General features: G+C 40.7%; 1 long non-coding RNA gene and 1 pseudogene across 1 annotated transcript; both read right to left on the bottom strand.

Annotated features, from left to right (window-relative positions):
• Positions 1-220: 220 nt before the first annotated feature.
• Positions 221-2,188, bottom strand: LOC139401915 (uncharacterized). The gene is made up of 3 exons (XR_011633186.1): positions 2,030-2,188; positions 1,714-1,820; positions 221-1,238 (listed from the first exon to the last, which is right to left on the bottom strand). It is a non-coding gene; the product is annotated as an uncharacterized lncRNA (long non-coding RNA).
• A 5,312-nt stretch (positions 2,189-7,500) lies between these two features.
• LOC139401916 (methionine-R-sulfoxide reductase B1-A-like) lies at positions 7,501-11,830 on the bottom strand (annotated as a pseudogene).
• Between the last annotated feature and the right edge of the window lie 3,820 nt (positions 11,831-15,650).

The raw sequence follows: 15,650 nt of genomic DNA, 5'->3' as shown, positions 1-15,650 counted from the left end.
ACATTTTGCAGAGAATCTATAGGCTGTACATTTACCAAATGCAACAGGCAGACAGGATCTACTACTAGTACACTGCTGAACATAATCAACCAGGCACAGACTATACAGTAGGCCAACAAAACTTGGCAACAATTATCAACAATAAATGATACTCCTCATTATGATATTTATACCGTGAGATTCTGAACAAACGGAGCAAAAACTCAAACAGACGACTACACAAAGCTCAAACCAAGTTTATTCACCCACTGGGTCACACAGCTGCAAAGACAAGGCATGATTACACAAGCAGATATATTTATTACCTTCTAATATGTGGGATCATGTCCTTACACATCTAGACAGCCAATACATCGCTGTTGCTAGGCAGAAACGTAATTGGTTCTTTTCACTGGTGTAGTTATAGCACTGCCTGATACTAAAACCTTCATGCATGGAAGTATATGTGTGAAATAGGACTGCAGTAGGAGAGTCATTGTGGTGGGTCTCTCTGGCCTGCCTCCGAGGTTTCTTATCACTTCATTTGTTGACTTGACCTCGAGATGCATTCCTCGCCCCTCCCTAGTTCCTCAGCTGGCCTGCCTTATCAGACTAACTATTGCCCTTCGACTCCCTCCTTAGAAACATGGAGCAGAATATGAACTTTCTACACTGTAACTTTCCACAAGTCCCTATCTACCCTTCCTTGACCCCAGCATATGCATTCCGTATACATGTAAATTAATCAATGAGTTCTAGAATGGCAACATGAATTAGTATATTTCAAACTAGAATCCAACTATACTGAATTCCATAATTTGCATATCATAGAAACGTTTTTAACTTGGGAACTCCCGTTACACGGAACCCAAACATCTATGCACGTGCGCTATCGTACATAAATGTATTTCAAAATGTATTTTGCGACGCTCGCGCACGTGACGCGTCCGGTCTGGTCAGCATGTTAGATTACACAATCTGGATTTACTCTGTGTTGTCTGAGTTTGTTTGCTATTTCTACCACCGGAAAACACGAATATGACGTTTAATGTCATCAAGGATCTCCTTATACTCTTGGGTATCCCGGTCCAGGTACATCTCTCTTTTCACCCATGAAATGAGCTTTTCTGCTTGATTCTTGTTGATTATCCCCTTCTTGTGGTATGCTTCGACCAGCTCAATGTAGCCATATCTATAGTACTGCCTTGTTCCTTCATCAGACATGTCAATGTTACCATCGGTATATGGTGCGGCCAATCCTAGAATAAGTACATAGTTTCAAATAGGGAACATTTGAACTTTAAAGTGGCATTTTACTCAAAAAGCAATTATGCATTTTTATTTTTATGTTTAAAAAATATGTTTTTCATTAGTCCATTTTTTATGAAATCTCAAATTGTCCCACACATTCAAGGCATTTAGCTTCAAGTCGCCAGGAAAGCAAGAGCAAGTGTTGATAACAGTATTCTAGGAACTAAACAAGTTTTCTATTAGTCTAGCTCTGATGCTCCATTATTCAAAATGATGATATTCTGAGACCATATCAATGGTGGACTGGTGAGAAATATACTGTATGCATATCTTCGTTTTTTTGTGAAATACTCCTAATATAACATACAGGCAAACTCAGCGACTAAGACAAACTTAGTGAAAATGTTACTTTTGTAAGAGACACTAAAGATCTACAGTGTCTACTGTAAGATGAGGGAACAGGGAAATAATCAGTGTTTTTACCTGCGTCTTCTCTGAGCTGCCAGGAAGATATAGGATGACCCATGATAAAAGCCTTCCTCAGCATAAGTGCAGCATCTCCGTCTACGATTGTCTCTGCCAGCAGACGACTAGAACAGAGAAAACATGACAACGGAAAAGGCGATGACCACACCTATGTTTTGATGGCTGAGAATAACTACGGTGCCATGTACGACGTCACACATCATCATCATGGTGGCCATTTTGCTATTCTGCCTTGGACAATGTATTTTCCTTCACATCTGCTAAACCATACACGATAACACAGAAAAGGTGTTGCCTACTCTAAAGCATTCACCTGGATACTTGAGATTCCCTGCTGTTTCCAGTAGTCAGAGCATCTCTGTGATCCTGGTAAAGAACCCTCATGGTTAACAGGTTCTGTCCAGTTGGGTCATAATCAAGGCTCATGATCATCTCATGAAGCCTTGGATTCACTTGTAGGAGTCGATCCAGTTTTATTTGACTTTACTTTCACGGAACGTGTTATTATGGGACTTCCTGGATGATACAAAGGTTTCTTATGAATCGCCTTAATCAATATAAAGCCCCCTATTGCGACTGTTCCCAATGCTACTGGAAACGCAAGGGGCCCCAAAAACGGTATCAGACCCAAGGCTGGAAGACCCATTTCAACTCTTGGTAGCCGACAATGTTTTGTAGCCCAACTCTGGTTTCTCAGCAAATGTCCTCTCTGAGCTGAGCTCTTATACTCTTGACGCAGTTAGAAATGTTTGCCAGACTGCACAGAACAGTGGTGGTGCTGTAGAGCAGCAAATGACCAATGAGTCATGAAGTTTATAAATAGGCCTGTTTGTTTGTGTTGGAAAAGGCAGGCCATGGGGAGGAATGCTCATACTTGGAATTGCTGGAGAAGAGCTCATATCCACATTCTGAACTTATGTACTTTAAGGGAGAACTTGTAGGATAGTAAGGGTTTGAACAGGGGTTTATTAAGTGGGTGGGGCGATGTTCTGAGTGTTCCATATAGAAATGCAATGTATAGAGCAGCTCACATGATGCCCTACTGTTTATGACTGAGAACCATGCCTGTTCCACACTTTCTATCTAAATGTTCTAGAATGGCGCACCCTCCCAAACAGCCAAAGGTGTATAGTTTTCCTTCCCTAACATCCTTCCTTGACCAAACGTTTGGGCCTGTGTTATTTACATACAAGTCAGACACGCAGCTGATCTACATATCTATCTACTAGGTCTATATACAGTATTTATATTTTATGAACGTGTTTTTAAAAGGTTGGTACAAACCTTTACATTTCCTTGGTTAATAACCTCTTAAAGTTTTAAAGCCCTTGGAAGGAGGGGGGGGGGGGGGGGTCTCTGGATCCACTACTGGTACACTGCTGTGCATTATCAACCAAACACCTAAAACATCATCTGTGGTACAGAAGGTGCAATTTTGAAATTTGGTTGTGCATCAGCAGTCACCTACAATTAGCCAATGTCAGCTACATGAGTCTAGGGCCAGCTGTCTAAACTTGTAGTCAGCATGGTAAAGGTTTGTAAGGTTTGAAATGTAAAGGTTTATTCCAACCTTTTAAAAACACGTTCATAAAATACAAATTCCTACCTTTTTTAAAGGTATAGATTAGGGCCTAATGTATTTATTTAAATTGGCTGATTTCCTTATATGAACGGTAAGTAAGTACAAACTTTGAAATTGTTGCAAGTTTCTATTTATTTTCAGAATACATAAAGAGACTATTGGGGGTCGGGGTAACAGAATGTTTTTGAACGAGGCAGGGTCACAGGATTCAAAACCATTGGATGACTCCATGGAGGGGTTGTCGTGATTGGCCCAAGTCCTGGTGACCTAATGACTCCTCCAGTCCCCCAGCAGGACTTTGCTGGTCGTAAAACAAAGAACCAGAAGGAGAAAAATCATCACCAGCAGAAGAAGAGCCAGCCTCGAGCAGCTGGAATACAGCATGACCCATTAAAAGTACAGATATTCTGCTGCAGGAGGGTGGAAGTTCACCATATATGGAAGCAACCTGTTGAACTCAAGCCCTGGGTCAGAGCTGATAGAGCTGTAGAACAGCAGGTGGGAGGAGACATCACCGTGGGTCGTCGTCATGTGTGAAGGGGAAAAGGTGTCATCTAACTTTGTTTAAATAACAGCATCACGTGAAGGAAATGATGTGTTGTATAACTCTATTTGAGGAAGGCATGGGCTTAATTGCCAGAAGAGTGCAGAATGTGGGGCATTGACACCTTGAAGTGTTGTAATGAGGAAAGCTATAGGGTAAGATAGAACTAAAAGTCATTGTAAAGGTTTTGTGAAAGAGAGTTAAAGAAGCAAACAACCTCTTCTGAAAGAACCAAATTGTATTGAAAAAAAAATATATATATATATCACTTGTGAAACCAAACATGAAGTCTTACTGGTTTTCCCTAACTAGTTACTCTATTGGTTGAATAAAGTGTTCAGGAGAAAAGGGAACACTGATAACAACCTTAGCTTAAGGGGCTCTACCATAGGGAGCCCGTTACCAGACCATTATTGTGGGCTCAAGCAGGAAACCAAAAGGGGCTTGGTGTTTAAGGCACACATAAAGGACACTGGGAGTCTAGCCTGTTGAGCATGAGTCCTTTGCCCAGACGAAGTGCTGAACCCCTGCCTTTGACCAGAGAAAACTGGTTGAAGCCTGATACGCAGGACTTATCGAGTGTGACCCACCCGTGAGCGTATTCTCCGGTCAGGTAAACAGGAAGGACCAGCCGTTAGCAAGAGAGTCTGAGATTATACCAGCAGCTCCTTGTCAACAGGAGGGGGAGGAATTAGACAGAACACAGAGCTGGGAAACATCACAGAAAAGTCCAATATACTGATTGACACATCTCTGCCACCTGTAACACAGAAAACATCACAGAAAAGTCCAATATACTGATTGACACATCTCTGCCACCTGTAACACAGAAAACATCACAGAAAAGTCCAATATACTGATTGACACATCTCTGCCACCTATAACACAGAAAACATCACAGAAAAGTCCAATATACTGATTGACACATCTCTGCCACCTATAACACAGAAAACATAACAGAAAAGCTGACCCCCCCCCCCCCTCTTTGCCCTCAGAACAGCGTCAATTTAATTGGGGCATGCTCTCTGCAAGGTGTTGAAAGCATTCATGTTAACTCCAATGCTTCCCACAGTTGTGTCAAGTTGGCTGGTTGTCCTATGGGTGGTGGACCATTCTTGATACATGCCGGAAACTGTTGAGCGTGAAAAACCCACTCCCCTGGCACCTACTACCATATCCCGTTCAAAGCCACTTCAATATTTTGTCTTGGCCATTCACCTGATGGTTTATTATGGACCCTTAAAATAAAGTGTTACCCATCAGATCCTACTTGTAAATGAATAAACATTTATATTTGACAAAGAATAAAATCACTGAATAAATGCCTTATAGATGTCAATTGGCTTATATAATACCTTATAACAGCCTAACTACATATTTCAAATGATTCCCTGTCATGTGTTCCCCCCTGCCCACTTAGCTAAGGGATTAAATATTAGGTTACCAATAACTGAATAGAAGAAAACACAGAGAGAGAAGGAGATAGAGAGATTGTCAGTCCCTTGATGTTTGGGCTGTATAATACAGCCAATGGATACATTAAGGAACTGTCTGTTTCTCTCTCTGTCTCTCTGTTTTCTCCTATTGAATTCAATATGAAACCTTCTGTGTTTGTCATAGAACGATGCCAGGACTAGTTTAAGTGGATGTAGATCGTTTTCCAGCATTGTGCTTCGTCTGAGTATCTGTCTGCCAAGAAGTGACGGGCCTTTCAGCGAATGAAATAGGTGGGACTTTCCAGTCTCCAGTGGAAGTGGCTATGTAATGTAATTGAACACCAAAGTCCCTCTTTACCAGAGATCATTAACTAAGACCCACTCGCTGGCTGAAGAGACTGAGATTCAGAAGTAAATAAACATGGATAAAACAACGGAAATACACACAGTTCCCGAACTGAACTTTAACAGAGGATTATTTGGCAATTATTATTCATTAATTTAGTGTTTCTTGTCATACGTGGTGACTTGTATTTAATAAAAAGCAGTAGCACTGTATTTAATGTCTAATAGATGGCTATTGGCTTATGTGTTATAAAAGCCAATCTAACTACTTTTAGGCTATTCTCCCAGGACACTTCATGCACTGTCCTGCACACCTTCAGCAGCACAGAGACTCCAGACAATCCTACTGCTCTACCATTACTGTGACTCCCTACCCCTGCTGCTCACCTTACTGTATATATATCTACCTTAACATTGGAGAGGGGAGCTGGGGAGCAGGGTCAGAGTATATTCTATAGTACTCTATATCAGAGAATACAAAAAGACCCTCCTTAACCCTCCATTAGTGTCTTTGTGTTGTTTTTCTAATGAGTTCTATTCTACACAGGATAACTCTTTCTGCTCACAGAGGTCAAACACACTGAATTCCCACCTTGAGGGATGAATTTGAGTGAGCTGCTGAATATTCAGGAGTAGCAGAGTCCCTCTTTTGCTCCGTCATATAAGAACTCATGACCCAGTCCATTTCCACACAACAGACCTGAAACAAACCACATCCAGGAAGGATTCCCACTGTTTTAACATTCTGTTTCCTAGTTAAAAGGGGACACATAAAACATGTTAAATACCTTCTGTTGTAAAATGAGTTGGTGGAAAACTAAAACCTCCACTGACAACAATCACACAAAGTCACAAACAACCCCTACACATGTTAGGCCTCCTATAGGTCATAGGGGTGAATCAGTCCCTCTCTGACTGCACACACAACACACTTTCACTGGTCCCCAATTCCCAGGGGATTTGGACACACTGTCCTGGTGGATGGTCTGAGAGAAAGCAGGCCATGTTGAGGAATGCTCAATCTTGGACATGCTGGAGAAGAGCTCATATCCCCATTCTGAACATACAGTGAGCTCTACATGTATTGGGACAGTGACACGTGTTGTTGTTTTGGCTCTGTACTCCAGCACTTTGGACTTGAAGTGATTCAATGGCTTTGAGGGTATTTCAATCCATATTCGGTGAACCCTTTAGAAATTATAGCAGTTTTTGTACATAGTCCCCCCATTTTAGGAGACCAGAAGTATTGGGACAAATTCACTTATGTGTATTAAAGTAGTCAGAAGTTTAGTAATTGGTCCCATATTCCTAGCACACAATTTATTATTTTATTTTACCTTTATTTAACCAGGTAGGCCAGTTGAGAACAAGTTCTCATTTACAACTGCGACCTGGCCAAGATAAAGCAGTGAGACAAACAACAACAGAGTTACACATGGAATAAACAAACATACAGTCAATAACACAGTAGAAAAATCTATAGACAATGTGTGCAAATGAGGTAAGATTAGGGAGGTAAGGCAATAAATAGGCCGTAGTGGTGAAGTAATTACAATTTAGCAAATAAACACTGGAGTGATAGATGTGCAGACGATGAATGTGCAAGTAGAGATACTGAGGTGCAAAGGAGCAAAAAAATAAATAACAACAATATGGGGATGAGGTAGTTGGATGGGGTATTTACAGGTGGGCTATGTGCAGGTACAACGATCTGTAAGCTGCTCTGACAAGTTAATGAGGGAGATATGAGTCTCCCTCAATCAGGTTAGCAATGACTACATCAAGCTTGTGACTCAAACTTGTTGGATGCATTGTGTTTGTTTTGGTTGTGTTTCAGATTATTTTGTGCCCAATAGAAATGAATGGTAAATAATGTATTGTCATTTTTAAGTCACATTTATTGTAAATAAGAATATAATATATTTCTAAACAATTCTACATGAATGTGGATGCTACCATGATTACAGATAGTCCTTAATGAATCGCGAATAATGGTGAGTGATAAAGTTAGAGGCACAAATATCAGGTTAGCATTTTTGAAGGGTTTTGTGAGTCTAGCCCACATTCATTGCCAGACCAAATGACAAGCCTGTCCTGATGCAGGTCTCATGTCTGCCACAAGGTGGGAGTATAATGAATAAAAATAAACTCACTGTGAAAGATGTGGAACAAGATTAGTTGTATAACCTGAGTAATGATTGAGTATATACTAACAATTGTAGTATTTTCAGGTCTGCTAATCTATTGAGGTGAGTACAGAAAAATACTGGCATGATTGATGTGTTTGTCATAAAGATGGCTGAAAAACTATTTTCATATTTTAATTTCAAATATAAACCAACAAATAACGTAATCTTCTATAAAAGGACATCTTTATTTCTCAGTTGAATTTCTCTTTTTGTTTGCATATTATACATTGTGACCGTTAAGACCATTGAGATTTTATTTACGTCACTGTCTATCTTTAAGAGGCTCATAACATCATTGATAGAACTGATTAACATACATTGGTAGATTGAGCCACTTTTGTTTGCTTTCACTACTATATATAAATTAGGACATCTTGAAGTTACATTCACCACTATGAAGGCTACATAGTGATCCCCCATTTGACTGACAATGATAAGATAAAAAAATAAAATAATGATTAAGTGACAGACTATCTTTGTGTAATGGTGTAACTCCTTGTACTTGTATGTGTTATGATTGTGTATCATTGTTATATTATGATTGTGTATCATTGTTATATTATGATGGTGTATCATTGCATAATGTAGCTGACTATTTGGTAGGAGTTTCTCTGTCCTTGTCCAGCGAAGACATTGACCATCAGTGTCCTGGAGGTCCCAAAGTGGGCTTTATCCCAGGACACTTCATCCACTGTCCTGCACACCTTCAGCAGCACAGAGACTCCAGACAATCCTACTGCTCTACCATCACTGTGACTCCATACCCCTGCTGCTCACCTTACTGTCCATCTACCTTATCTGTGGAGAGAGAAAGGACAACATTTTAATTCATCAAGTTTGTAAATGTAACATTAACTATCCAGTGGTTAACATGTGCTCAGTCAGATTGGTTAGGTATCAACCAGAGACATTGACATGTTTTGACTATAATCTAATCAAATTGGCTTGACATTCCGTGACAACATAATTTAAGTGAACCCGTACCTTTAGGGACGAACTTCAGTGAGCTGCTGAATATTCAGAAACGTGAGAGTCCTTTCTTTGGCCCGTCTCCCACAAACTCATGACCCAGTCCGTTTCCACACTTCCCACATCGGACCTGAAACACACAACTATCAGATTCCATCTTTCTGTACAATAGTAAAGTCAATTCTATGTGCCACATTTGTCCCAAGAAAAATGTGTTTTCCTTCATAAAAACTCACAACGTTGACATCGGCAAACCGCTCCCCCAAACAACACCATACACATGGTCTGCGGTTGTGAGGCCGGTTGGACGTACAACATATTCTACAATTACGTTGAGGTGGCTTATGGTAGAGAAATTAACATTCAATTCTCTGGCAACAGTTCTGGTGAACAGTCCTGCAGTCAGCATGCCAATTGCAAAAATAAGCTTTTTGTGCCTATGGAAAATGTCGGGGATATTTTATTTCAGCTCATGAAACATGGGATCAACACTTTACAAAGTTGCGTTCCGATTTTTGTTCAATGCACAATCAACATATCAAACATGATTATTAGGACCCTCCCAAGTTCAAAATGAAACACTGCTTACAAATGCAGAAATTGAATGCAATACCCTACACACATCCTGTTAAAATGAACATGGGCTCATCAGTGTATTGACCACAAGCAGACAACTACTTAGCAATGAACAGTCAACAGAGGGACACCCCTATGGAGTAGGGATAAGTTGTCACCCATATTTTCTGTCACGATCACTTTTACAGTCAAAAAGCAAGCCGAAATTTACAGCTCAGATTATTACAAAAATATGACTTAACTTTATACGTTTCTGTGCAGTAAACCTAATACATTATCACAGCATATTTGGCTATATGCTTGGCCTGCCAATATTGTTCTTCTCAGACCATATTATATTTCAAAACTCAAGCTTTGATAACAAAATAGATCAGTTGCAAGGCATAGTTGAACATTAATTGAAATAATCAGATTGTTTATTTTACTTGACTAATTAATGGTACCTGCATCTGATGGTCAGTCTCAGCGGAGGAAAGGAGAGAGCAGCAGAGCATCCGTCTGTCACGGTCCCTGCTCTCTACCTTCCTCCAGTGACACTGACCAGAGGGTACACATTATTTCTGCCTCAGGCACAAACTCATGCTGTTCTTATGACCAGAGAAAGTGAAATATTAATTGATATTAAAATAGACATGAGCTGCTAATAAAGACGCAGGCCTAGCGACACACTTGGCTACTAACTCATTGCAGCTGCAGCGCGAGTGGAATGAAGGAGAAGAGTATTTATGTTTTGTAAAAGTGTTGAATAAAAACAGTGTTGACAGTGCTGAATAAAAACTTCAACATGAAGTCAATCATAAAAACAGCAGCTCTGCTGTATTCCCTGACAATTAAATAAAGGAGCCCAAGCCTTTATCGTTGGCTTTTCTACAGAAATGTTTGGTGATCGACTACGAATGCCTAGAAGATCGACCAGTCAATCGGTTGGTGACCAGTCAATCGCTTGGTGACCACTGCCATAGACAATGATCTTGGGTTAGTTTTGAATTTCCCCCACTAATGGATAAGATTGGGGAAGGGGAAGCTTAGCTGATCTTAGATCTGTACCTAAGGTAAACTTCACAACTCTGGTCCAATGCAACTCCACGCCCAAACTGAGAGGATCTCACCTTGAATGCCCCAGGTCTCTCCTCATGCTTGGACACACTGTCCTGGAGGATGGTCTCAGTGAAGGCAGGCCAGGGGGAGGAATGCTCGTACTTAGATCTGCTGGAGAACAGCTGGTGTCCACACTGGGCACACACATACAACCCTGGGGAGATAGAAGATTACAGTGAGATTAGCCAAAAGTAGATCTAGGATGTATGTTCAACACATTCTCTTTGAGTGAAGTTACAGGATGATTTGACCAGTGAAAACGTCATTAATCCACCAGGAACAATCCTCAATGAGAGGATAAAAGTGCAGTGGACTCACATTATTTCCTTAACTAAACCGGTTTGTCATCTATTAACCCTGGGGAGGGACCCATGTTCAACACATTCTCTTTGAGTGATGTTACAGGAGAACATGTCAAAACCTACATTTAGGAGAAATGATGACATAAGTGGCCACATTAAGATCTAAATATACTTGTATTGGCGCTACATTGTATACTTATAAATAATACAATTAGTATTTTCAATTATACTTTATAGTTACTGCAACTACTAATGTTTGGTTTACATTTGTTTTCTTGGCCCAGTGGAGTAAGTTGCTACAGTTTAACTGGCTGGTGGTTCAATCTTACATCACGGTTTGGTAAGAGCCAGAGGGCGATCGGAAGTAATGCAACGTTTTGGAACGTTCAGACAGAAACATGTTAGCCATGCAGAGCAAACATGCCTCTCTGACATGTAGAATAAGGACTCACGACGGCTCTATTCATGGTATTTCTATCTGCAACGTTCGAAAACGTTTGGCAATTTAACGTGGCCCTTGTGTAATCAGTGATTACAAGAGCATGCTACTTTTAGTTAGCTACTGATTGAGCATAAGTTATGTCATAGCATAAGTTAGGTCATGGTCCAACACAGTTGGGCTAACGTTACTGTAAAAGATACCAGACGTTATAGTTATGTGCCACAACGTCCCAAATCAAATGTATTTATAAAACCCTTTTTACATCAATGTCACAAAGTGCTTATACAGAAACCCAGCCTAAAACCCCAAACAGCAAGCAAAGCAGATGTAGAAGTTACTTTTACTGACTAATCTCATGTTTACAAGTTAGCTTAGCTACTGTAACTGACTAACTTTAATGCTATCTTAGCTATCTGAGGAGCCTCTTACCAGTTTTAAAGTGGTCTTTAAAGACCTCACCACCGAAGAAGGAACAAAATGACATTACTCCACTTGCAATTAACCTTAATGAGAGTATAAAAGTGCAGTTGACTCGCACTCTTTCCTTAATCAACCCGGTTTGTTATCTATCGGCTTTGAGAAATGTTCAGACTTGTGCTTGCTTTAGGACAGCAGCAGTGGGCTGGTACTGCTGAATGACGTCGATTGTTCAATGCTCCAATTAAAGTGTACTTCCGGTTGCTTTACAGTGAGGTTTCAAAATAAAAGCCTCAACTCCAACGGTTAGTGCTTTCAGAGATCCTTGGGACATCCCTACTGTAAACCCTAACCTTGGGAGCAGTTAGATTCTTTTTACAAACAAATCTCTAATTTTGATTTAAATTGAATGTTTCTGAGAAACCTAACGCAACCAGTGATTCATTCATTTGATATTTTTGCACTGTCTCTATGCACACTCACAGGGCCCTATACACACCCACTCACATAGGCCTACAATCATCATATACGCTGCTGCTGCTAATCTGTTTACCATAAATCCTGATGCCTAGTCACGTTATCCCTATATGTGGGCTCCTGAGTGGCCCAGCAGTCTTATGCACTGCAGTGCGAGAGGTGTCACTGCAGACCCTGGTTCGATCCCGGGCTGTAACACAACCGGCCGTGATTGGGAGACCTACAGGGCGGCACACAAGTGGCCCAGCGTCGTCTAGTTTGGCTGGGGTAGGCTGTCATTGTACATAACAATTTGCTCTTAATTGACAGGCCTAGTTCAATAAAGAATAAATACCTACTGTAACGACCCTGGCTTTATAAGCGCAGATATAAGTCTTTATAAGAGCTGGACTTCGGGCTAGAAGGTTGAGGGTTCGAGACCTGCTCCCTGCCTGTTTCATTACATTGGTGTCAGAAGTGGGATCGGTCCTTGCATCCACGAACTTGCGTGTGCTTGGCCAGTGAGAGTGTTCCTATAAGACGTTGAGTCACAAGCTAAAACGAGGACGCGCTCTTTAAATGGAGGGAGTTGTGTAACAACCCTGTGTTTATATGCACGGATATCCACTCTCCCACTTGAGCATGCTGCTCAGTCAATAGCACGCTGGACTTCGGGCTACAAGGTTGAGGGTTCGAGACCTGCTTCCTGCCTGTTTCAAAACAATACTTTATCTGCCTCTGTCACTCCAGTATCCCTGCACATTGTAAATATGGTACTGGAACTGACCCTGTATATAGTATACTTACAAACTTTCTTGTTTTTTTATTTTTATTTCTTGTGTTTTTGTTCTACATTGTTATTTTTTGTATTATTCTTATTGATTACTGCATTCTTGGGATTAGACCTGGCAAGAAAGGCATTTCACTGTGCATTTGACATTAACACTTCATCAAATCAAATCAAATTGTATTAGTCACATGCGCCAAATACAACAGGTGTAGACCTTACAGTGAAAAGTTTACTTACGAGCCTCTAACCAACAATGCAGTTAAAAAATATATGGATAAGAATAATAAATATAAGTAACAAATAATTAAAGAGCAGCAGTAAAATAACAATAGCAAGACTATATACAGGGGGGTACCGGTACAGAGTCAATTTGCGGGGGCACTGGTTCGTTGAGGTAATATGTACATGTAGGTAGAGTTATTAAAGTGACTATACATAGATGATAACAACAGAGAGTAGCAGCGGTGTAAAAGGGGGGGGGGGGGGGGGGGGGGGGGGGGGGGCAATGCAAAAAGTCTGGGTGACCATTTGATTAGATGTTCAGGAGTCTTATGGCTTGGGGGGTAGAAGCTGTTAGAATCCTCCTGGACCTAGACTTGGCGCTCCAGTACCGCTTGCCGTGAGGTAGCAGAGAGAACAGTCTATGACTAGCCTAGCTGGAGTCTTTGACAATTTTTAGGGCCTTCCTCTGACACCGCCTGGTATAGAGGTCCTGGATGGCAGGAAGCTTGGCCCCGGTGATGTACTGGGCCGTTCGCAGTACCCTCTGTAGTGCCTTGCGGTCGGAGGCTGAGCAGTTGCCATACCAGGCAGTGATGCAACCAGTCAGGTTGTCATGCTCTCGATGATGCAGCTGTAGAGCCTTTTGAGGAAATGCTCCAAAAACAAATGCTCCAAAAACACCCAAATACATCCTTTTAGAAACAAAAACACTGTTAGTATAGCATGAAATTGTGTCATTCCGGACTTTATATTCCATTTATTGCGACTCGAGCTGCTTCCCCAATCCAGCTGTTCCATTCTCTGTGTAGCCTGCTGCTACAGGTAACTGACGAAATGAAAGAAACCCCAACATAAAGTGTCTTAATAGGGTGTTGGGCCACCATGAGCCAGAACAGCTTCACTGTGCCTTGGCATAGATTCTACAAGTGTCTGGAACTTCCTGTGTGGTAGCACCTGCTTTCAATATACTTTGTATTCCTCATTTACTCGTGTTTCTTTTGTTTTGGCAGTTACATGTAGAATGGACAGAGAGGTATCACTCGAGTCTCAACAAAATGGAATATAATGTTGCAGAAGTAAGAAATAACACAATTTAATGTGTACAACACGTGAAGACTTGCATTACTATATTTAAAGCTTTTCTGTTTCTAAAAGTGTTTTTCCCGCCTTTGTTCATGTTGTTTCAGAGCCCCCATAGTGCACAACTAGGATAAGGAAATTAATCATTGGTTGGGGGTAAGTTTCTCAAAAACAAGTGAAATCACATAAAAAGTGTCTGGACCCTTCCACAACATGCTATTTACATAAACAATGTAGGTTGGTTGTAAAAAAGCTATAGCAAGGACCCTACCCCAATGTACAATAAGCATCCAGTGACTGCAAGTCACAAGTTGACCCTACTAACCTAACCCATGTGTCACTTCAGTTTAATAAACTAAACAAGAAACTGATGAACTACAGATATCACAATTCCCCCACGTATTGTCATTTCGTTTATATGAATGACACCAGATGTTTGAGCAATAGTTAATTTATTGATTTGATATAAAACACAACAACAACATGATTGCAAATTCATGACTTAAATCATCCCTAAAAGCCAAATCACAACATTGATCAGATGTTTTGTCCTGTCGTAGTCTGTAACCAGCAAAGGGAAAGCCCCATACCGTATAGAAGACAGACATTTCAAAGGTACATTTTCTCCCCAGTTTAAAAGAAAAGCAGAGGCTGGATATTCAGACCATGCATTTTTCTATATGTCTTTAAAAGGGCACCATGGCCAACAAAACCATACCAACAGAATTCAGATTCAGAAAGAGAACGCCTCCACTTTAGAGGTCTACACAGACCTCTTTCTCTCTCTCCAATGCAGAGATTACAGCAATTCCATAGCATTGAAAGACATCAATGAATTCAGCATTTTTACAATAGATAACTCTTAAATATACATATTTACAAAACAAAACACAGGATAAAATAAACCTCTCCTGAAATCCACCGTTTTACTCTGTCCACAGCGACCTACAACAAACCATGAATAACAACCAACACACAATTACATCTGAAATTACATGGCGTCAATTTCCAACCAATAAGAGGGCTTGACTGCAAGGAGAGAGGAGGAAATGAGTTTGATCATCCCACACATTTATATCCATATGAAGAAAGATTGAGTGTGCTGATTGAAGAGTCTATTTATCAGATCTCTGTGTATCTAGGTAACAAACCCTGAGATACAGTATCAACTGAGATGAAAGAGGACTGAGACACTGAAGAGAAGCAAAGTATTCAGAGGAATGTGAACTAAATTAAATCAGACTATAATTGACCTCCACATGAGCTTTCTGGCTGGTAGATGGTGCTGGTTGCTGTGTTTTGATGGGACCAATGGAGAGGTTCAAGAGGTTTTCAAAAGACACTCAGTGTGTGTGTGTGTGTGTGTGTGTGTGTGTATGTGCGTGAGTGTGTGTTTGTGTGTGTGTGTGTGTGTGTGTGTGTGTGTGTGTGTGTGTGTGTGTGTGTGTGTGTGTGTGTGTGTGTGTGTGTGTGTGTGTGTGTGTGT

The sequence above is a fragment of the Oncorhynchus clarkii genome, unplaced genomic scaffold, assembly GCF_045791955.1.
Source record: "Oncorhynchus clarkii lewisi isolate Uvic-CL-2024 unplaced genomic scaffold, UVic_Ocla_1.0 unplaced_contig_691_pilon_pilon, whole genome shotgun sequence".
Taxonomy (NCBI): Eukaryota; Metazoa; Chordata; class Actinopteri; order Salmoniformes; family Salmonidae; genus Oncorhynchus; species Oncorhynchus clarkii.
This window is presented reverse-complemented; position numbering and strand designations above follow the sequence as displayed.